General features: G+C 39.9%; 1 protein-coding gene across 1 annotated transcript in view; it reads right to left on the reverse strand.

Annotated features, from left to right (window-relative positions):
- Positions 1 to 22,765, reverse strand: part of LOC125241203 (laccase-1-like) — a 216,675-nt gene extending 193,910 nt beyond the window's left edge. Inside the window, exon 1 of the mRNA XM_048149575.1 lies at positions 22,300 to 22,765. The gene's annotated coding sequence lies outside the window, so the exon portion shown is untranslated. The remainder of the gene's footprint in view (positions 1 to 22,299) is intronic.
- Positions 22,766 to 25,917: the final 3,152 nt, after the last annotated feature.

Consider the following 25,917-nt stretch of genomic DNA (forward strand, 5'->3'; position numbering starts at 1 on the left):
TAATCTGTGACGCAATGTGACAGGTTGTTGTGTGTGTGTGATTTAGGGCGTAATGATTGTTGAATACCGGGTGTCATTGCCAAGTGATTAAAACTGGAAGGTTGTAGAGTCTGTTCGGAGAGAGAAGAGTCGTGGAATGAATTGGACCCCACACATTTCACGACTCTTCTATTTCCGAACAGATTCTATAGGATTATATAATAATGATCAGTGTAATGTTTAAATTTTCACCCGTGATATATTGTTATTGTGATCATACAATTCTCATCAATGATTAAATTGAGGTAAAGTTGGGTTTTAAACTAGCACGCTATAGGTACCCGCACTTTTTCATTATGCAATAAAATTAACACATTAAATACTTATCTACCAAACAACTTTAAGTAAAATGTATTGTTATTAAATAAACACATTCGTATGTATTAGTGTTTTGTGTTGTGGGTAATACATACTCGTATTTTGACAAACGTAAATGGAGCTCTTTTATTGCCAATAACAGGGTGCGTAGCCGAATGGCAAAAACGCTCACGAAACGAAACGCTCGTAGATATCCATCTCTATCGCTCTTGCGTATTGGCGCGACAGAGCCAGACTACCTTTCGCGGCGTTTCGTTTTCGTTTCGCGTCGCAGAAATGCCATTCAGTTACGGGGCACTATTATATATTCTGTGGCAATAGCCCAATAAGAACATCCATCTACAAATGTTTTTTGTCGGTTCAAGGACATGCGGACATTCTTTCCTTCATTTGTGGTTTTTTTAACCCCCGACGAAAAAATGACGGGGTGTTATAAGTCTGTCTGCCTGTTTGTCTGTCTGTCTGTGTGTCTGTCTGTGGCATCGTAGCTCCTGAATGGATGAACCGATTTCGATTTAGTTTTTTTTATTTGATAGCTGTGTTAGTCGGGAGTGTTCTTAGCTATGTTTCATGAAAATCGGTCCACAATGTTGCTTTCGGGGGTTTTTTCAAAATTTTAATTTTGTGGTTAGGTTATTTAATACTACGTCGGTGGTAAACAAGCATACGGTCCGCCTGATATAAAATATACTAATCTATTAGTACTGGTAATAAGCAAAAACCAGTACAGACTAATTAAACCTGCCTTGTCTATTTGGTATAAATATGTGTGCCCCTCAAGTTTGCGAAGTGAGATAAAAATGTAATCCTCTTGATAATTAAGCTTCATTAAATAATACTAATTAATCTTCTCTAGACTTATTTACAAGAATTACGAGTACTTTAACTATAGCAGAGGTTTTACTATGGGTTTTGACGTTTTAAAATACGTATATTTCTTGATAAGAGTATTCACTATTCAATGATTCATAATCTCTACCATATACATATTATGCGCTATCTAGTGCCGTAGCCGGATGGCATTTCTGCGACGCAAAACGAACACGAAACGCCGCGAAAGGTAGTCTAGCTCTGTCGCGCCAATAGCCAAGAGCGATAGAGATAGATACCTACGAGCGTTTCGTTTCGTGAGCGTTTCGGGAGCGTTTGTGTCGTTGCTACGCACCCTGATGAGATTTTTTTTGTTTTTTTTTATAAGATAGGAGGCAAACGAGCAGACAGGTCGCATGATGGTAGGCGAGCACTGCCGCCCATGGACACCCGAAACATCAGTGTTAGAGGTGCGTTGCCAGCCTTTATAATTCGGTCCGCAGTGTAATGCAAACCACTCACGATCGCGTTAAACGCTCGTTGACAATTACTGTTAAAAGCGTACGTCGCGTATGTAATGTCATTAACGGTCATCTCAACCATGCTAAAAATAAATTGATGCAAAAAAAAAAAATTGTGATGACATGTTTGCTGGATGCACCCGGAACAATGGGCCAAAGTGACGACTGAGTGGTTACCGCAAATTAGCCGGTTCAGAGGACGACCAAAGAATAGATGGCGGGACGACCTCGACGTATTTTGCAGCGACTGGCAAGAGCGGGCATCAAACCGTGAGGACTGGAGAAAGGAAGGCCTTTGCCCAGCAGAAAATAAAATTGAGAGTAACATAAAAACGGAAAGCGGCCAAGCTAAAGTGGGACTGGGCTGGACACGTCTGCCGCATGCCGAGTGAGCTGTGGGCTAAGATTGCCACAGAGTGGCAACCCGGCCTAACGCGAGGATCTGGCAGACCCCGCCGGCGATGGCGGGACGACTTGGATTGCTTCCTTAACAACTGGCCCGAAACTGCCCGAGATCGGGAAGATTGGAAAAAGAGGGGGGAGGCCTTTGCCCAGCAGTGGGACACAACAGGCTCCTAATAATAAAATAAAAACATAAAAACACCTATTAATTAATAAAACTAATGAATTCTTTGTCTGATTTAATTTATCGCCCATATACCTAAAGCTTACAATGCCTACTTCTAGGTACCCAACTGTACCCAACATCATAAATATCACAATCACCGCTCTTATCGTTATTTTGTCACGCCAACAGCGACAGAAAGAGCTGTCTACGATGAAGGAAAAGGCCCGTTCGAACTCTGCTTAGTGACTTTTAGGTCTTTTTTAGGGTTCCGTAGTCAACTAGGAACCCTTATAGTTTTGCCATGGCTGTCTGTCCGTCCGTCCGTCCGCGGATAATCTCAGTAACCGTTAGCACTAGAAAGCTGAAATTTAGTACCAATATGTAAATCAATCACGCCGATAAAGTGGTAAAATAAAAAGTGAAAAAAAAATGTATTGTTAGGGACGTTAGGGTACCCCCCCTACATGTAAAGTGGGGACTGATTTTTTTTTTCATTCCAACCCCAACGTGTGATATATTGTTAGATAGGTATTTAAAAATGAATAAGGGTTTACTAAAATCGTTTTTTGATATTATTAATATTTTAGGAAATAATCGATCCTAAAGAAAAATAAGTTTGTCCTCCCCCCTCTAACTTTTGAACCATTCGTTTAAAAAATATGAAAAACATCACAAAACTAAGTAGAACTTTGTAAAGACTTTCTAGGAAAATTGTTTTGAACTTGATAGGTTCAGTAGTTTTTGAGAAAAATACGAAAAACTACGGAACCCTACACTGAGCGTGGCCCGACACGCTCTTGGCCGGTTTTTTTTGGTGTTATTGTAATTAATTATTTAATGTGCACAATCTCAAAAGTCACTAAGCAAAGTTTGAACGGTCCTTTATTTCACTCTATATTATCGATATAAAAGCTGAAGCGATTGTGAGGTTGGCCAGGTACCCAGCTTTATTTGATGTTATTCTCGTTATCTATTACTCAGATTTATTTGATGTTATTCTCATATCTATCTAAATATATAAAAGAAGAAACTGACTGACTGACTGACATATTAACGCACAGCCGAAACCGCTGGTCCTACAGATTCCAAATTTGTCACGTAGGTTCCTTATAAGGTGTAGAGGAGCACTAAGAAAGGATTTTTTAAAATTCACCTCACAAGTGAAATGGGGTCCAAAGTTTGTATGGGAAAACAAGATTTGTACGCGGGCGAAGCCGCGGGAAAAAAGCTAGCTACTTTATATGGAATCACGTGATTACTAGCGTCTCTCAAACTGGAATCTTATAAAATTGATATTTTTAAAGTTAACAACCAGTCTGAGGGAACTCCCCAAAACCACGTTATAATATTTTATATCTAAATTTATATGACGTTTTTATCACTCGGAGATTACCACATTAGTCATTGAAAGTAAAAGTTATTGACTTGAAAGTAGGAAAAGCCTGACCAAGCTAAGTTAGCAGTCATTCAGTCCACTCTGGAAATGGTAAAATGATTCTTAGGTTTCACAATACGCATAGGCATTTTACGATCTGCCGGATTTTACGATGGGCCGCTGACATAGTAAAATTGTAATGCAAAAGCCTTGGTTAGGTACGCACAAGTTTTCAGAAGAGATCCTGATCGCGACGCGTGTTTATCGCAAGGCGTCTGGTATCCGAGCAGCCTGGGGACCGAAGAGCTGGCGACTCCCGAAAAGTATCACTGCAATACAGCGAGGAAATGCCACCATCATCCTTGGTACACATTGCCCTAACGGACAAATATAAATAACGCACACATGTATATAAACGTGAGTCATCCTACACACCCGTAGAACACGTAGACAGACAGACAATCAAACGATTTCCTACTTACAGTAATGAACGAGCACGTCTCGTCTTCGCTCTAGACGGAACGGCGCTGAGGTTACCTTATTTAGCTACACATTACACATATCATAGATAAATACATATACACCCTGTTTTTATTGAATTCCGTTAACTTTAAGGGAAGGTTCTTTAGATCAAATACAATTTTATTAATTTCTCTAAAAAACTAGCGTCTTAACTCTTAGTGCGTTTTCACATTATCCGATCCGATATCGGATGTAGGATCGATATCCCATACATTGCAGCTGCCGTCTTTGATTTTGCCTTTGAAATTTTTCCTATATCGCGATGTCAGATTAGATAATGTGAAAACGCACTTACTACAACAGAAAATGACATATATTTTCCGCGAAGTATATTTTTCCTTTTGAATTTGTTATGAAAGAAGTGGTATAAAAAACTACCCAACGGTAGGTACCTAGCCAACATCACCGTCGCTTACGTTTCGTGAGCGTTTCGTAGCTAGCTCTTCCTATCGCTCTTCTTTAGTGGCGCGACAGAGCCAGACTGCTTTCCTAGCGGCAGGTAGCATCAGCGACTGTCACTTCGGCTAGGCTGACTGTAGATGTAGTTAAGTTATCTCCAATTGACACTTGAAAACGTCGAGATATCTCGCCATAAAACATAATAATTATATATCTTGGACCGCGAAGTACCGTACTACAAGTACTTACCTGCGCCAGTTCTCGAAAATGGTCGTGCCACGCTCTATTGGGATCGATCTATTATCACTGACAGGACTATTGTAGCCAATAAGCCTGACATTGTGATAATAGATCGACTGCAACGCCGGGCAGTGCTCTTTGACATCACCATCCCCCATGATGAGAATCTCGTGAAAGCCGAGAAGGACAAGTCCAGTAAGTACCTAGACTTGGCTCACGAGATAACCGCCATGTGGGATGTTGATTCAACGATCATTGTTCCGATAGTCGTTTCAGCGAACGGTCTCATAGCGAAGAGTCTCGACCACCATCTTAAGAGACTCTCGCTAGGTGGATGGATCAAGGGCCAGATGCAGAAGGCGGTGATCTTGGACACGGCGCGGATAGTCCGACGGTTCCTCTCTCTGCAGCCCTAACCACCGGCAGCTTGGGCCCTGCCCCGCTGCTGGCGGCACCCTAGGTTAGGTTTTTTATAATGTGTTTATGTGTTTTATATTGTTTTGTAAGTGTTATTTTTATTTTACTTTTATACTCATATTGTACAAAACCGAACTTAAGAAGGAAGATAAATAAAGGAAATATATTTTATAGATATAATATATATATCTACACACTGTTGTTTATTGAATTCCGTTAACTTTAAGGGAAGGTTCTTTAGATCAAATACAATTAACTTCTCTAAGAAACTAGCGTCTTAACTCTTACGGTTATTGAGTTATTAAAAAAATAAAAATAATTAATGAACATGTGTGACAGCCTTTACTACTTCCTAATGTTATTTGTTTTGACATGTGCCGTCAATCACTTGACACTAACTTAAATATTATTCTTAAGGGTCTCTCACACTAATTAATTCATTAATTGTGTATGAAAACGATGAAAAAAATTTTTTGGCGAATTTAAGTAAAAGTGATATACAGGGTGGTTCCTGATAACGAACCTAACGACGTGTCGAATTTAACGGAAAACAAAAAAACACGGTGTTTACTCAGAACTTTGATTTTTTTGAACTTCCTGATCAGACGTCTAAATGGTTCCAGATCCAGATAACAATATTTAGAGAGAGCAGCACACTTCACTGATCTGACATATAAGATTGATAAGGGTCTTTATACTGCAATAGTAAAATATGTTGTGCAAATGTGTAATGTATGAGTATTGAACCGTGTCATCAGTTTTATCATTGCATTATGATAAGAGATCAATCTCTTGACAATCCCAATGTTTCTAAGAGCCTTTAGTCTGCTTCAAATTTGATCATTGATTACGAAAGAAGAATTATTTTTCGCTGTTTCATTAATTAAGTATCAAAGAAGAATAAAAATACATATTGGTTAAATCAGCAGATCTTAAAAAGTTTGTACAAAAAGTTTAATTTTTTTTTATTCCTATTTTGTTACCAAGATTTTTTTGATGAATTGAGATTTTAGTAAGTTTTATTTCGTCATTAAGGTTCTCTAGTATCTATATTTTCCTAATTATAACAATTATCCTGTATATCTTACGAAAGTCGACTTTTATTACTAAATGTTCGTAACAAAATAGGATATATTAAAATTTTCTGACGTGGCATATACAAACTTTTATAGAACTGCTGAAATAACATTTTATGTCTTCCTATGTCCTTACTCTAAATATCTTTTCAAGGTTAAAAACGAGGTTTTCCTTTATATTATCTCCAGTTCCTACGACCTCGTGGCTCATCTTTTAAAACAGTATGTCGAGAAGCGAATTAAAATATCTATAGAATCGACTCTGTGCTCTGGGTGGCTAGCCGAATGGCACAATTGCTCACGAAACGCTCACGAAACGAAGCGCTAGTAGATATCTATCTCTATCGCGCTTGCGTATTGGCGCGACAGAGCCAGCGGCGTATCGCTTTCGTTTGGCGTCGGAGAAATGGCGTTTCTGCGACGCGAAATGCCACCGAAATGCCCCAGAAATGTAGTCTCTGTCGCGCCAATACGCAAGAGCGATAGAGATAGGTACGATACGATGATACTAATATGTATTATAAGTATTATTGTGAGCGTTTCGTGAGCGTTTGTGCATTCGGCTACGCACACTGGGTACGTAACGTAGCCAACGTCTCAATAGCATATGCTTCGTAAGTCTAATCGTAATAACAATAGACCAATCGTCAACCAAATCTTGGTCAAATTTTCTATGGGAATTAATCTCTATGTTTTCGAACAATTTTACCTGTTATGGCTCACCGAAGATTCCGCCAAAGTTATGGTTTAGGAAGGCTCGCCTTTTACGAAGACAATTGGCCGGTGAGCCCCACATTTTTCAAATTTGCCGCCTTTTTTTAGTGCACAGACTTGGTTGACCGTCTAGGTATAGCTCTCTCTACCGCACTTTTGTAGTGGCGTGACAGAGCAAGAATGCGCTTTAATCACCATGCAGCGTGAACGATTGTCACTGTAGCTAGGCCGGTAGGCACGCAGTTATTATAATTGACAATTGCGCAGTCTCCGGAGGCGGTAGTTTCCAGAATGCTACCAAATTTAATGGCGGAATACCGAAGGTGTCTGGACCAGGCAGGTTTAGCACAACTTGAACTCTCGCACGCGAGTCCATACTAGGTTGATAAGTGACAATATGGCCCGTCGCAGAAATGCCATTCGGCTACGGCACCTGTGCCTTAACCACATAAGCTGCAGAACCGGGTTCGATACCCGGTTCGGCACCGGTGGACTTGGGTCGCTTGGGTTTTTCTTCCTTGTACGTATGATATCTGTTTCAGTTTATAATATGGACGTAGTCAGGAAAAACAACTTACGACGCCTTTTTCTTATACGACTCAAACAAAAAATGGGCCGAAAATGTAAATCACCGAATCCCATAGACACCTTATGTCGTCACTGGTATTTCTTAACAGGTATTTCCCTGACTCATCCGAGTGCCAATGTGGAATGGCACCTGCGAAACCACATTAAAAATAGATATAATACATGACAGATGCGATATTTTCCTGTTGTCATATTAAAGTTGAAAAACTTCCTTGAAAGGCGTTATAATAAAGTAAGATGTCATGTGAAACGGTTGTTACCGTGGATCTCTATAAGTTTCAATACCGAGATTATCGGTAGCTCGTATTTTTTTTAAAAAAACGAGACATACTACTTGTACTCGTGTCGAGATAGATTTATGTCTCTAAAGTGACACTTAACGCCAATCTACACGTAACCGATGGCAACAAGGCATTTTCAGTGGTGCCATCTACTTATTGCACGATCTTAGGTGGTCGCATTTAATGTATCTGCTTAAGGTGCAGCGGGACAAACCCCGACTGGCAGGCAAATGTAACTGATCCATTTTTTCCATGTTTCACAATGTTTTCATTATTAAATAGTGTGTCCACCGGTTATGTATGGTAGGCGTATTTAGGGGATAGATGTAAAACTCAACATCATAGTTTAATAATGGAAAAAATTGATTAGTTACAATTGCCCCCCAGTCGAGATTTGCCCTGCTGTACCTTATATTTAATCTATGGCTAATTGGCTACGCTGACAACTCCGTATCTATTAATTTTCCTCCATCGATTTAATGGTTCATGTCATTAACTAGCGTGATGTTTTTTATTGGAAATATACTTAACAATTACGAAAGAAGGAATAAAACGCTTACGCTTACGTGAGGTAGGTAGTATAGCATGTTTAGTCAGCATTTAATATTGTGACGACCGGTTTGACCTTAGCGGGTAGCCCTGCCTGCTAAGCCACGGTCCTGGGTGCGTAGACTGCGTAGCCGAATGGCACAAACGCTCACGAAACGCTCACGAAACGAAACGCTCGTAGATATTTATCTCTATCGCTCTTGCGTATTGGCGTGACAGAGCCAGAGTACCTTTCGCGGCATTTCGTTTTCGTTTGGCGTCGTAGAAATGCCATTCGGCTACGGGGCAGGGCTCGAATCCCGGTAAAGGGCATTTATTTGTGTGATGAGCGTTCTTTAGTTCCATGAGCGTACCGTGGGTCTCAGTCAATTTGTGTAAGAATATCCTATATTAATTATTTATTCATTGTAGCACAGCCTTAACTCCCTACCCAGACGTGTAGACACACCCTCATACACACGTCTGTGAACGCCTTAACATTCATACACTCACCATTCATCACATTCACTCAACCAATCATTCACACACCTCGCGTGCGCCATATTATTTCAGTCCGAATCCGTTTGCCTTTGAAGAAAGATGTAAGGTCGCGACCTTACAACTACATGTAAGTGTCCTTCTCCTAGTTGTTTTGCGTAAATCACGGGACCCCTTTGACCATCCCCGGTTATACGTGGCGCCCAGCGTTTGGATTCGTGTTGCGAAATAATTATCGGGAATCGCGTATTACAAAATGCCACCCAAAAAAGATATGGCCGCCGCCGATTCAATTTTGGAATCCAGTTCGAAAACAAAAATTTTGCCTTCGACGTCAGAGTCAACATTTAATTTAACAATGCCGCAAGAATACCTAACAATATTGTTGCAACAAATGCAACAATCGCATAACGAATTATGCGAGAAGTTAGTGACGGCAACTCAAGCGACATCATCGCATCAACGCGACAGACACTTCGCCGGTTGCAAACTCAGCTTTAGCGGAGCTGAAGATTCGGTAGAAGACGCGTTAGAAGTTTTCCTGGACGGCATACAAACATACAAAGACTGTGCAAACATTTCTGATGAAAATGCACTACGCGGATTGTCATTTTTGTTCACCGGACTCGCTGCAACATGGTGGAATGGCGTACGTAAAAATGTCAAATCATGGGACGAAGCCATTACCGACTTGCAACACGCTTTCGGCAAACGAAAAGCCCCTTTCCTCATACTTCGAGAGATATTTCGCGAAGAACAAGGCGATGAGAAAACAGAGATTTTCATTTGCAAAATTCGTGCATTGATAGCTCAGCTGCCATATTCGCTCGAAGAACAATTTCAAATTGACATGGTCTATGGTTTATTAAACCGTCGGATACGGAAACGAGTACCCCGCGATGACATAAAGTCGTTCAACGATCTATTACGAAAAACTCGATCGGCCGAAGACTCACTAGCCGAAGTGAACGAGAAGAACGGAACGACCTCCGTGAACGCATCGAACGTCAACGCTGTCAATGTCCGAACTGTCAATCGAAATATTGGAAATAACGACCGGCTTTCTGAAAATAAAACAACGTTTGCTGATAATAAACAATTTAAACCGAAATCCAGTGCGCGACAAAACACTACCAGTGAAAATAAAGTGCAGAACAATACGAACCTTGACGCGAAATCCAAACAAAGTCGTTTTTGCAATTATTGTAAGTTATTCGGACATAATAAAGAAAATTGCAAATGGTTACTCGCGAAACGTTCTGACGCGCCAGTTTCTCCTTCGGACAACAGTGACAATACAAAAAGTGAAAAGTTTTCGTGTTACGGATGTGGATCACCCGGCGTGGTTCGCGCCAACTGCCCGCGATGCAAGCAAGATTCGGGAGCTGCAGGAAGCAGCACGAATGCCACATTCTGCGCATTCTCAACCGAAGATCCAAGCGCTGTGACGGAGCCTACACCTGTCGATATGTGCGCGCGCGAGACACACACACACATTAACACACTTTCAGATACATCAACTGATGAACTTCTACGGGAACAAGTCGACAAACCGCGACCTATTCTTCCCATTACCGTCTGCGGACGTGAGGGTCGTGCCGTCGTCGACACAGGTGCGAAGAGGAGTGTTGCAGGTGAAACCTTGTACAAATTAATGAAGAACTGCGGTGAGTCATTTACCTCTTCCACTTTGAATATTAGATATGCCAAAGGGCATTCCGAAATAGAAGATATACTATCTGTAAACACTATTGTCACGTTAAAAGGTAAAGCCATACCTATGAATTTTATAATTTTCCCTGAAGCTACCAACAATGAAACTTTGTTAGGCATGGACTTCATTTTCAAATCAGGATTACAAACTGATTTTGATAACCATACCTGGAGCTTCAATGGTGAACCTGATATCCAGTATGAACTACAGTATGAACGCGAACCTGTAGCCATAGCTACATGTAAACCAACCGAGACATCTCAGGCACTTCGAGATAATGAAGGTACTTCACTCAATAATGAACAACGGGACAGATTGTCTTCACTCCTTACCCATCACCGGGATACATTCAATCTAGGGGAGAGCCAACCACTTATGCTGTCCATCATATTGAGTTGATTAACAAAAATGTAAAACCTATCTCTGTACCACCTTACAGATTACCAGAGCCTAAGAAGGAGGCCCTGCGAGTGGAACTTGAGAAGATGCTGAAGGATGATGTCATCGAGGAGTGTGAGTCTCCATGGTCCGCTCCCGTGGTTTTAGTACCCAAGCGTGATAACACTATCAGAGTCTGCATCGACTATAGGAAACTGAACCAAGTCACCAAGCCTGATAGATACCCACTTCCGAGAGTGGATGACATACTACATAGTACTGGTAAATTCAAATACATATCAACCTTAGATTTACGAGCCGGTTACTGGCAGGTACCAGTCGCAATGGAAGACCGTGATATAACCTCTTTTGTGACACCACTAGGAATGTACCGCTTTAAGCGTATGCCTATGGGATTAAGAAACTCTGGAGCTACATTCCAAAGACTGATGGATAGATTTCGATCCAACCTTCCCAATGTAACAATACTGGCTTATCTTGATGACGTCCTGATCCTCTCAGATAGTTTTGAGAAGCACCTCCAAGACCTGGAAGCTGTTTTCCAGAGACTCAAACTATTCAAGCTGCGAGTGAACAGAGAAAAGAGTACATTTGCCTGCGAATCAGTGAAATACCTCGGACACATTTTGTCAGCAGAAGGGATTCAACCTGATATCGACAAAACTAAAGCCATCAGTGAGATGAAGGAGCCACAGAATGATAAACATCTGAAGACTTTCATCCAGACTTGCTCCTGGTTCAGAAAATTTATACCAGACTTTGCGAAGATAGCAAGACCACTGACAATGTTACTTAAGAAGAACCAAAACTGGATCTGGGGAGAAGATCAAGCCAAAGCTTTCCAAGAGTTGAAGAAACGCCTGACATCCGCACCAATACTACGGCAAGTTGATTATACCTTACCTTTTACACTTAGAGTTGACGCGAGCGGATACGCCTTAGGAGCTGTGCTGCTCCAAGGAGAAGGCTATGACGAACGACCAGTGGAATATGCGAGCAGATTACTCACGAGCGCTGAACGGAATTATTCGACTACAGAACGCGAAGCTCTTGCAGCCATTTGGGCCCTTGACAAGTTCCGTGGGTACATCGAAGGCTCTGAAGTTACCCTTGCCACTGACCACCAACCATTAAGATGGATTTTAACTCTTAAGACACCTACAGGACGCCTTGCGCGATGGGCTCTGAAGATACAGGCCTATAACCTGAAAATCGAATATCAACCCGGAAATAAGAATGTTGTTGCCGACGCTTTGAGCAGACCAGTATGTGATGACACTACTAAGGATTCCTGTAATTTATGCAGTGTTATAGTAGATATACCACACATGTCACCTACCGACCTACGGAGCACACAAGCGGAAGACCCAGAAATTTGGAAGATTGCTAAAGATTTCGAAAACAACAACATAGAAGCTGCTACACACTGGACTGAAAAAGGTTATTATATGTCACAGGGAGTGTTGTATCACTTTAACCCTGACGTTGAGAGCGAAGATCCTCAACTTGTCATACCACAGTCCATGAGAAAGGAGATTTTGAAGGAATTACATGATGCTCCTACAGCCGGACATAACGGAGTTGAAAGAACATATCAGCGAGTGAGTCAAAGATATTATTTCCCTGGTATGAAGAGATATATAAGCGAATACATTAGAGACTGTAACGAATGTCAGCGCTACAAACCATCCAACTTGAAGCCTGCAGGGTTACTACAGACACCTGTACCAGCTCAGAGATTTGAGGTACTAGCAATAGACCTATTTGGACCTTTGCCTACTGGAAGTAAGGACGAACGATGGATTTTTATTATAGAGGATACTGCAACTAAATGGGTAGAACTCTTCCCATTACCTATAGCAACTGCAGAAGCTTGCGCCAAAACCCTGGTTGAAGAAATTTTCCTCAGATATGGTTTTCCCAGGAGAGTAATATCAGACAATGGTGTACAGTTTGTGTCACAAGTCATGCAGAAAGTCATGCACACCCTAGGAATAGAGCAGAACTTGATACCTCTATACCACCCAGAAGCGAATCCGGTCGAGAGGAAAAATAGGGATTTGAAAAGTCAACTGGCTATCATAGTTGAAGGGAACCACACTAACTGGCCTAGCGCACTACCTGCTGTACGCTTCGCCATGAATAGCGCCGCTACTCAGAGCACCGCGAAGTCGCCTGCTTACCTCGCCTTCGGGAGAGAGATGCGATCACCGGTAGAGAACAGACATGACCTGCGAGCTGTTATCCAGTCAGAGAACTTTATACCTCAGATAACACCCTACCTGTTGAAGCTCAGCGATGATCTCATCAAAGCTCAAGAACATAATCTACAACAACAGGAACGCAGGAAGACTTACGCAGATCAAAAGCGTAGACCCCATGAAAACTATAACATAGGGGACAAGGTCCTTTTGAAAACACACGTCTTAAGTAACCAAACAAAGGGCATAACTAGCAAATTTGCGCCCCGACGTGACGGACCATACATTATTTCTAAGATAGTCAGCCCGACTACTTATATATTAGCAAACAATGGCGAAACTGTTGGTAAATATCATGTGTCAGACTTGACTACATACCATCAGAAGAGTGGTGATGAACCTGCAGAACCCATCATGCCACAAAGGAAGAGAGGTAGACCGCCCAAGCGAACACCTACTACCCCTACTACTACTCCACCTGCAGCTGGTGAGAAGAAGAGAGGCAGACCACGCAAGAAGCAACCTGTGTGTCGGCCCATGGGCGAGGACGTCCCCATGGCCCGAAGGGGGAGCCTGTAGCACAGCCTTAACTCCCTACCCAGACGTGTAGACACACCCTCATACACACGTCTGTGAACGCCTTAACATTCATACACTCACCATTCATCACATTCACTCAACCAATCATTCACACACCTCGCGTGCGCCATATTATTTCAGTCCGAATCCGTTTGCCTTTGAAGAAAGATGTAAGGTCGCGACCTTACAACTACATGTAAGTGTCCTTCTCCTAGTTGTTTTGCGTAAATCACGGGACCCCTTTGACCATCCCCGGTTATATCATTTATATACCGCTACGCTAAAAAATGTATAAGGTAAATCAGTGGTAATGTTTCATTACACGGGTAAAGGGTTAATGCATACACGCTTACGAAGCGTAAGCACGTGACGATGAGAACTTCAAACCACCTAAATTGTGTCCGAATAACGAAAAATTAGGACACACCTAATTGCCAAGAAAAGGGTCAACTGAAAATATGGTGACCAAATCCTCTTAATATTTCATTGTTCCTAATAAAAGCTCACATATAGTGCACACGTCCGGGTCTTAACCGGATTATCCGCGTATCCTGAACTAGGGCGACCATCCGTCCGGCTTACCGCCGGACTAAGACTTATTCCCAATGTAGCGAAAGCAGGGACCGATTCGCGCTTGCCTGATGTCTTAAGAATACTTATTGGCTGTGCTGGCGGCTTGAACTGTGTCGCGCAGAAATTCGGCACTTTTCCGTGCCCAAGACTATATTGCAAGCGCTCTTGACATCAGGCCCCGACTGCGATATTTTTGCTTGGCCCATGGGCGACTGTGTACAGCGAATGTTTAGGATGAATGATGGGTATGTAACTTACTTTCATAGCGCATTAGTTCAGCAATTCCCGAAAAGTTTGTACATTTGGATCACGTCTTTGATTTTGATCGGCCTAGAATATGTTGGGAAATCTAGTGGATCTTGCTCAGCATCATGGACTCTATCAGCCTACCAATTTTTATCACAATCAAAGACGTGATCCAAATGTACAAACTTTTCGGGAATGTCTGTTATAGGTAAGTTTCTCTCTGAGGTAAGTACTGAAGTATTGGTAAGTATTACCTACGCTCTTTTCTTTAGCATCAGGATTAAAATATACTTGTGATTCTGAGTTGAAAGAACATAAAAACCTCAAGATTTGTGAGAGATTGATTATTTTGTAAGAAAAATCACACATTGTTGGGTACCCGTACTCTGTAAGCCATTGTAACACGGCCTGGGGCCCAGTATTATCCGTATATACTGGAGTTGATTAAATTAGAGATTTGTACAGCGAGACGGGTGTTTTAAGTTCACTGTAGTGTAATGTGGTCGATTATAGCGTTCTCTCATACATACATAGGTACACATTTAAATTATAGTACAAAACAGTTAGTAGAACTGGTAGAACCAAAGATAATGTAACTCCGTATAGACAGATAAAGTCTAAGAAAAAACGTACCTCGGAACCATAGAGAAAAAGGTACGGTGGGCTAGATGGCGATACACCTTTGGGGGACTCTCGACAAGATGGCGCTAATAATGATATTAGACATTTTAACACATATCAAGCTAAGAATATGGGCCAAATCGTCAAAACTGAGGTTCAAAAGTTTTCAGCCTGTGTCGAGGGTTAGCACTGTGACTACATATTTTTCTTTGGCAGCAACTCTCTAGAAACTCGATCCTCTTTGGTAGAACTCACTACTTAACTCACCTTGCCATTTGCTATAAGGACGCTTTGAGACGGTTATTCTTATAATATTTACTGGTAAATTCCGTCCTGGCAGTAGACGTAGATGTAGTAGATGTTTTATACACATTTTCATTTGACTACGCCCTGAACCTTCATAAAATGATGCAATACGAATAATATGAACGAATCAAACGACTAATCATTGCAAGACGCCCCTTTTGTTATTCGCTATGTTAGCTTCACTTTGTAGACTATTCTAATTTACTCTAGCACGTAATAAATCAAGATTGACGCCTATAGACATGAAGTCAGAATCAGGTCACAGACGTAATTCGCTGCGACCTTCCCACCGGCCATCCCGACCGTGCATCCGACCTTTTGTGACCAACTGATTGCACGTGAACCTGCTGAGATTATTGTAAGACGTTCTTTTCTTTTGCATATTGCCTTCACTTTATAGGTTATTCTAGTTTAATCTAGCACGTAATAAATCAATATTGACGCCTATAGACGTCCAGGCTCGAGTGACAGAAGTGACCAGCAACCCGCGTGACCTTCTCACTGGCCGTCCCGGTCGTACATGTGTTCTCAGACACGAGAACCTGCTGTCAGAATTGCAAGATGTTCTTTTGTTATTCGCTATGTGCACGACTGATGTTACCTTCACTGTGTAGGCTATTCTAATTTAATCTAATTAGCACGTAATAAATCAAGATAGACGCCTGTAGACATGCAGTCATAATGGAGTCAAACACATAATCCTCGCGACCTTCCCACTGGCCATCCCGACCGACCGGAGTCGACCCTTTCTGACCGACTGATTGCACGTGTACACAGACACGTGAATTATAAGACGGTCTTTTGATATATTAGTCGATGATCAAAGAATCAACAACATCATTACAAAAAGATTTAAATTGGTAAACAAGCGTAAGCTCCCAATTAACATAAGTCCATTAATTCAGCAAATGACCAGGAAAACTCGACGCCATCAAATTTACCATTTCATAGTTAAGTTAACAACGGTACCGTAACGTTAATTACCGTTAACGAAACGGTAATGGGAGGCGTTTAAAAAGGGACCTCTTAATTACATGTGTAAAATCGCCGTCAACAGAAATTGCCAACTATGTAAACACCATTCGATGAAATAACTAAATATATTATAGCACTATTTTATTGTTTTAATAGTTGAGAATAATAATTTTATAATAATTGCAAAACACATGGATTTAAGTATTTGATGAGATTATGCAAGTGTACGCAACTACGCATAGGCACAGTATAATAAAGAGTACTATCGTACAGTATGGCCACTCCCACTCCCCGCTGAAAGTGCCGCCAACCCCCTCTCGTTTACCTCACAGTTACCGCCTGTCAAAAACACGAACAGGTCGACCTGTCATATTTCACTCATACAAGCATAGTACGCGTTCACCTACACGAGCTAAGACTGTGTGCTAGGAATGCGCCTCTTTCAATATATTTGATCGCCAGTGTCCGAGGTGTGGCATAGGTGAAAGGTCAATACGGTTAAGTGTGTGATAAGGAGAAGTTTGTCTGGCCTTCACATTTAGCATTTAAAATAATGATCTGTGTTCATTGAGAATTCATACGTTTGTAAACTACTTACTAATCATGAGTAGCAAGTAGCAAAAGTTTAAAGTCGTAAAAACTTCCGTGTCAAACTTCCGTGAGTAAAAAGATCAAATGTGAAGACCAGCCATACTTCTCCTTATGATTATGACACACTTATCCCTATTTACCTTACCTTCAACTTGGTAGGTATTTAATATTGTCTTTGGTTACCGCGATAGTTACTCATGAAATAAAACTATGGAAACGGATTAAATAGCGTATAATGAATTTGCAGTTCCGTTGACCACGAACGCTGTAAAGCGTTCGAAACGTCGGGATGAATTGTAAATTCATTATACGCGATTTAATCCGTTTCCATAGTTTTATTTCGTTGGTAGGTATTCTCAATGGCAACTTGCATGATATTTTCTCATACATTTTTTCCACTAATTTGCGGAAATTTCGAGAATGTTCTGCAATTTGTACATTGCTAATTTCTTCTAGTGAACCATACGTCTATTTTTACCACCGGCAAGTTCAAGTGTGCTAAGGACATTAAGGTGTGAGCCGCCATTGTCAATTTGACTGAGATTGAGGCACAATGCCGTGACGTGGGCTTCGACTATGATTCAATTGGGATCGGGAAGGATCCACTGATTTTGCGGGAATGGCCGGAAACAACCAGTTTTGCACGTGTTCAAGCGACGAGATGGAATGGTCGCAAAATGAAAAAAAAAACGCAGATTTTCAATATGCAATGTGTATTTTTCATATTACTTACTGCAGATTTAAAGAGTTATTAGGTTAAGATTTAATTAAAAAATATATTTTTTATTTTTTCATACAAACTAATTCGGCGCGCAATGTGTTGCTATTTTATTTGTGTTCAATACGTCATACTTAGCTGATTTGACGTAAAAACTGTCAATTAGTTTCGCGTCTTCCAGATGTCAAATAGGGGCACGGAATACAGCTAAATTTTTTTTTAACTATAATTACTTGTTGTATGGATTCTTAGGACTGAAACCTTGGTCTGGTAAAAGTATGCGGTAAGTAAAATAAAAAAAATACACACTGTATATAAATACCCCTTTATGCAATTATTCTTCACATATTAAGAAAATTTTCTATATGGCACGCCTGTTTAGTAGACACATATAATATGATTTTGATTACTTTAAATTATCTGCCAGTTGAAATTGCTCCTCTGTACCTTATCACTGCAGATTATCCAATTTGATATCGACTTCCAAGAAATCAAATAAGTAGGTATCTTCAATATATTTGACTCTGCTACATGTAGACTTGGTCGCTTCTTCTTTAATTTGTGATATCTATTTCACTTTACAAATAAACATGTTTGACAAGATATTATTTATCTGACAAAGTTTCTTCTTCTTCCTACCCTTATCCCACGTTATGTGGGGTCGGTCCAACTTGTCTTCCTCGTCCATTCCCCTCTATCTTTCGTCATCTCAATACTCACTTCTTTCTTATCCTTTCACACAATCCATCCATCCTTGTTTGGGTTTACCCCTCCCTCTCCATCCATCAACATTCATCTCGAACATTCTTTTGCCTATATGAGATTCCAAATTGTACCGAATGCACACCAAACACAGTTCGTAATTGTGACGGCAGATCGCGAAGGCGATGGCGGCACGATATCAATGACGTTTTTCTAAAAGATTGGCCAAACATTGCCTTAGAGACGCGTGGAAGACGGTCCCCCTCGTTTGCCTTGCCTTTGTCCAGCAGTGAGACACGACAGGCTAACAAATAATAAACAATAGATCGATCGCAACGCTGGACCGTGCTCGTCGACATCACCATCCCCCATGAAGAGTACCTAGACTTGGCTTACGAGATAACCGCCATGTGGGATGTTGATTCGACGATCATTGTCCCGATAGTCGTTTCAGCGAACGGTCTCATAGCGAAGAGTCTCGACCAACATCTCGAGAGACTCTCGCTAGGTGGTTGGATCAAGGGTCAGATGCAGAAGGCGGTGATCTTGGACACGGCGCGGATAGTCCGACGGTTCAGAGGAACCGTCGGACTATCCGCGCAGAGAGCTCTGTAGCCCTAACCATCGGCAGCTTGGGCCCTGTCCCGCTCTGCTCGCGGCAACCTAGGTTAGGTTTTTTATACCATGTTTATATTTTTTTGATTGGTTTGCAAGTGGTTTTGTATTTTACTCTTATATTCTTAGTTCTTATAGACTTAAAAGAAATAAAGAGAATATTAATAATATGAGATTCAGTTCTCCACATTACGTGACCGTACCACGCGAACCTGCCACTCCTCATCTTTTCCGTTATAGTCGTCGTTTCCATTTTATCTGTCAAAGCATTTTAATTATTTACCAGATACGTTAATAATATCCCTCGTGGAATCCCCCGGGACAAGGTTGGTGTATGTAAAACAATATTTTCATCGTCAGCAAACTCGGTAAGAGAACAATAACATAATTAATTCAAACCCGTCGGTTCCGGGTTCGTAATCCATTTAGCAAATTCTCATTTTCGTCTAGGGTTGCCACTTTTGCCATATTACCTATATGCCATCTATATGGAAATAGAATAGAATAGAATAGAATATTTTTTTATTCTTAAGCACTTAACAACGACGATAACAATATAATATACACAAAAATTAACGACACACAAACAAGTAACCATACACACAAAGGCTAACAAACAAAAGTGCCACGAAATGGTCTCATCTCAGCATGTTGCTGGCGACTTCCAGCGCTGGTCTTCCGATGAGGCCATTTGGTGAAAACAATCACGACAGGTAACAATTTATGAATACAACACTAATAAAAATAAAAAATATCAAAAAAGAAAGTATGCAAAAGACAACAAAGATTTATAACAGACATTACATTATTACACAATATTATCGGGTCGGACTCGTCATAGCCGTACATTAAAATAATTATGGCTACATCTAGCGCCATCCGACCATTACGGGAACTAAAATGACATAACAAAAAGCACGAGTACAAGGACAAACAAAAATTGGCAATGCAAAATGGCTATGGCTTGTTTTATTCACTCGGAGCGATCCAGCCTGATATTTTATCGTCTATCGCGCGACCAAGCTACCCGTGCAGATTAGCAACGGGAAGAAACGAGATAGAGAATTTTTTAACCCAGCACACTGGTTCAGGTCACAGGCCTATCAAAATACATGACTAAAATAATATTACATAACTTGGCATTTTCTTTGTATGAAGATGCCTCGGACCATGGCGATCAAATATATGAAAGAGGCGGGGTCCTACTCACACATGTGAAGCGAACTCGTGAAGGTGAAAGCGTACCATGCTTGTATTGAGTGAGATACGACAGTAGGCCTAGCACATGATGGCCGCGGGAGTATGTCGCCGCGAGATAGACTACCCGTCCTTATGTCATTAATACAGTTAGAAGAAGACGTGGCATCTATCTCGCGGCGACATACTCCCGCGGCCATCATGTGCTAGGCCTACAGGTCGACTGTTCGCGTTTTAGACACGGGTAACTGTCAGGTAGCCGAGAGCGGGTGGGCGGTACTTTCAGCGGGTAGCGGGAGTGGCCATACTGTAAGTATTATGAATGTATAATATTCTGTAAGTGGCAACCCTACTCCCATGTTTCCCATAAAGTATTGTCAGAAACTCGACGCGGTTTCGAAATTTTAGATTTGCGGTGTTTTATAATTCTTAGGAATTTCAGGAGTTTGTGATACTTTTGAATATTAACGTTGTTATAGTTGACTCCTACGACACCCACGGGAAGAAAGGGGGTGGTGAAATTCTTAACACGTCACCACACGGGCTTATCATATCTACATACATATAATCACGCCTGCATCCCATAAAGGGGTAGGCAGAGCACTACTAAGTTGAACTACTAAGTTTCAGCGCCACTCTTGGCAAAAAGTGGTTGAAAGAAATCCAAATTGTGACATAGCAGTGACAGGTTGACAGCCCCTCGCTGAAATACCCTAGGTATTGGAAATTACCCCGCTTTTAGTATTGACCCTTGGATCTTTTAGCATTTTATACTTAAGCCTATTTTAACCATCTCAATTCTCAATTACTTAATCTTAGCTAAATCTTCTGATGAAGGTCACATAGATCTTTATGTATGTCTCAGCTATAAATAAAAACATTAAACGCTTATGTATATATAGGTACCTAACTGATAACAATCCATTTGAGAGATACACATATCACGAGTGTTTAGATGTCGAATGATAAGAGAAAGTAATACCGTAGAATATAATTATTATTATGTTCACTAAATATGTTTTTTTTTCACTAGTTCGCAAAATAGTACATACCTATTAGTAACAATGTTTGGGAGTATTTCCTTCTGCCCAGAGTCCATAGACTGACCACGCAAAATGAAATATTTATTTATTTAATCCCCACTAATATATAAAAGAGTTCTTCTATGTATATCTATGTAAACCATGAACCATATATATGTCCCCTTGACCTACATAGACTACATACATATTATCTGGCATACGAATTCCCTTGACGAGATTCAGGGGAGGCTCAGAAGGCTTAGTTTTAAGGGAACGACAAAAGGGATTTTTTATATCAATACAAAAAGAACTGGTGGCCTAACTGTTTATTTATTTATTTATTGTATGGCTGTACAGTTACGGGATTTAGATGAAAATTTTATGAAAAAAGTTGTCAAGCGGACGATAGACTCCCATGAGCCGTAACACAACTCCAGAAGAACCTGAAAATGATTGGCTAGGTAATCCATCATTTCAAAATAGGTGAGTAGGTATTTTAATCTCATCCCTGAAAACATTAGTCTTTGTCGACTTTGTAATTTTTAAAAGTTAACAAAACGGCTATAAAAAAAGCGTCCGGCCAAATGAAAATTCAGCTAGATTTGCCGAATCCGAACAAACATAATTCATATTCAATGCATCGGTTTGTATATCCCACGCTGACGAAAACCAGGTTGGAATTTTGGGATCTTCGCATAGGTTAATTTACGGAAACAAAACACCCTAAGTCAAAGATCAAGTTTCCTCAAACATCTCCAGAATAAAGCACACCACTGAGTACCTACTTACACTAATAGTAGGGTAAACTAGGTCGATGGTTAAATTACCCTAAATTAAACGTTTACTCTAATAACGAAACACCCACAACTTCATTCCACTTCCCAATATCACCAGTTATTAGGTTATTACTCACAAACATGCAAATATATAATAAATTTAAGCTTACCTTTTCCCCCGGCCTCCAACTTCGATGCTAATATACAAAACTTAATTTAACTATACTTATACACAGAATGTACTAAATTACAGTTTAACGAACTATAGAGAATCGCATTTTCTTTTTGAAAACTTTCATCGTTCTTTTCACAAAAGGCTCCACTATTTTAGTTTTATAGCAATATATAATCCGTAACAGTTTTAACATAAATACTAGTTTTTTCATTCAACACTTGATAAAGGTACTTTATAGTTCACATTTCACAAAATCACTTGAAAATCGATCGGGGGAGAATTTTCACGCGCGACAATCGAATTTAGAACGACCGATCAGCAACGTCACTTCACAAATATGGCCGCCGTAGTACGAAGGAAGTGGCTTAATAGGAGTGCTATTTTGACCATTCCTTACTGTGTATTATTTATTTTTATTGGAAAATTAGTCTGTAATGGTCGCTTATAACGTCCACAGCATCTAAACCCACGCGGTCTCGCTACGCGACTGACTCGTTCATCTCCCATTCCTTTTCGACGTCAAATATTCCTTTTAATAATTTAAGATCTGCATATATACATAGGATCTGTATAAGAGATATCTCAGTGGGTATAGTGACGTCAGAAGAAGTTTGCGGAGGAGTTATTACGCACTCAAGAAAATTAGACTCAATTATAAACTTGGGTGTTCTACGAACATGCATCAAAGGCTGTCTAAGTAAGATGCTGGTTTTTGAGGAAGATAATATGGAGATTATTATGTAATAAACACACATTTTTAGGGTTCCGTAGTCAACTAGGAACCCTTATAGTTTCGCCATGTCTGTCTGTCCGTCCGTCCGTCCGTCCGTCCGTCCGCGGATAATCTCAGTAACCGTAAGCACTAGAAAGCTGAAATTTGGTAACAATATGTATATCAATCACGCCAACAAAGTGCAAAAATAAAAAATGGAAAAAAATGTTTTATTAGGGTACCCCCCCTTCATGTAAAGTGGGGGCTGATATTTTTTTTCATTCCAACCCCAACGTGTGATATATTGTTGGATAGGTATTTAAAAATTAATAAGGGTTTACTAAGATCGTTTTTTGATAATATTAATATTTTCGGAAATAATCGCTCCTAAAGGAAAAAAAAGTGCGTCCCCCCCCTCTAACTTTTGAACCATACGTTTAAAAAATATGAAAAAAATCACCAAAGTAGAACTTTATAAAGACTTTCTAGGAAAATTGTTTTGAACTTTATAGGTTCAGTAGTTTTTCAGAAAAATACGAAAAACTACGGAACCCTACACTGAGCGTGGCCCGACACGCTCTTGGCCGGTTTTCAATGAGGAAATTACACCATTAAGATAGGGTAGATATGTGTAATTAGGTGTATGTGGTTCAACAAAAAGTAAAAATAAAATAAGTAGATGGGTAGTTATTGTTTAATATCCTCGGGAAACTTCCATGAAATTATGACGTTTGCTTAAACTTAAAACCCTATCACTCACTCTGGTTAGTCTAACTCTTAGTATTATTTATAAAGACTGCCTTTTAAGATATCAATTCAAAGGAAAGCATGGAAAAATTCGTGACTCCGTTGATCATAGCGATTCGACCGCTGTTCCAAAAGATCGTTAAGTTCGAGTCCTACCGGTGTGTATTTTTTTCTGTTGTTTCTGTAAAGTAAGAAAATAGTTGTATGGAGTATTACAACTCCATATGATATATGCGCGTAGTATGGCTCCAATAATGTGCACTAAGAGTGGGCCGCCTACTCTTTGTCCGCCGCTTCTAATCTACTATCGTTCATAAATGGAATTTGTGGGACTCTCCCGTTAGAATTCATATAAAACTCGTGGCAAATACTAGTATAAGATTATTAACGTATTTAGGACAGTGATAGATATATTATAGACAACATGCCGTCTTTTTTAACCCGATGCAAAAATGACGGGGTGTTATAAGTTTGGCGTGTCTGTCTGTCTGTCCGTCTGTCCGTCTGTCTGTCTGTCTGTCTGTCTGTCTGGCTTTCTGTCTATCAGTCTGTTTGTCTGTCTGTGTGTGCGTCTGTCTGTGGCATCGTAGCTCCCGAACGGATGAACCGATTTAGATTTAGTTTTTTTTTGTCTGAAAGCTGAGTTAGTCGGGAGTGTTCTTAGCCATGTTTCATGAAAATCGGTCTACTATGTCGCAGTCGGGGTTTTTTTTTTATTTTAATTTTGTGATTAGGTTATTCTTCACGTTGATGAAAAAGGGAGGCATACAGACCTATCGTCCCCTTACTGCAAATACCGACTATGTGCAAAAAAGTGATTTTGAGATAATGCGATTTTAATGTTTGAAGGTACGATTTCATATGAAAACATGAAAAAAATTACTATTTGTATACAGCATTCTACAGCCCGTATTGTGTTGTTTAATACTTAATCGTAAACAATATCCAGGCTTGATTTGATTGCCGATAAAACTACGATTTAAAAAAAATAGTAGCAAACTTAGTTGGTTTTTCCTGTAGAAATAAAAATTTGTATATTTCTCTTATTAATACATATAAAGCAGTGTTTCCCTTTGATTAAGCTTTGCTTTTAATACACTTTACTTATGATTTGCAAAAAAAGAAAAAATATACAAAAGTTTTGAACTTATTTCAAAATATATTAAATATTCTCAATGACATAGGCGGTTTTAGTTGCAGGAAATATAGCTGCTCTAATTTTATGTTACAAAACTTCACTTATCATTGTCAATTTAACTGGTACATTTGTAATAAAAAGTTTTTTAACATTACTAACCATTAATAATACTTTATTTATGGTTTTGAAGAGTTATTCTCAAAAAAAAAATTTTGAAAAAAATCCTCTTCAACCGGTTTTAGGAGATTTTTCACAAAATACTTTAAACGATTTCAGTAAAATTTAACAAGAAGTAACGCAATAGCATTCCCTTGAAATCACAAAAAGAATTTTACAAATCTGTTAATGCGTTTTTGGGTAATAGCATAATATGCATAGGTACTTACTACATACTAGTTCACTGTCTCAGCAATCCGAAGTCCGCCATAATTTATGTTCGAAATTTCACTATCTACACTGTTACATTTAGTATAGGTAAATAGTTTTTGTACGCTCAATAACCTGAAGTAATAGTTTATTTAAAGTTTTGTAGTATTTACGCCAAAGTCACTAAAATGTAGGCGTAGATGAGGTAATAAGTAAGAAAAAGTAATGTGTAACGGTAATTACATAGCTTTCTGGGGCGATTTAAAGCAATCATGTTTGCAATATTCTTACGCCCCCAGTTACATGCAGTGTTTTTCATCACACTTGCAATAAAAAGATAAAAAAGTATTTATGGTAGTCCAAAATACAAATTTAAACACTCTTTTGGGAAAAAGTTTTTCTTTTACTCCTGATACGCCTTCGTGCGATTGCACACTTACTGCGCAAGAGTGATAAAAAGTTATTAAACAACATCTTCATCACTGGTGGAATTCGATACAAACACGTCCGTAACACGGCTGACAATGCTAGACTAACTAGGTATTAAGTGATTGGAAGCACTCATGGTACTATTTAGTTACGATACCTTTGTCAAAAAGTCTGCGTAAGTCCATCTTCTTGAACGCAGAGATAGCTAGTTGTTTATCGAG

The sequence above is a fragment of the Leguminivora glycinivorella genome, chromosome 2, assembly GCF_023078275.1.
Source record: "Leguminivora glycinivorella isolate SPB_JAAS2020 chromosome 2, LegGlyc_1.1, whole genome shotgun sequence".
Taxonomy (NCBI): Eukaryota; Metazoa; Arthropoda; class Insecta; order Lepidoptera; family Tortricidae; genus Leguminivora; species Leguminivora glycinivorella.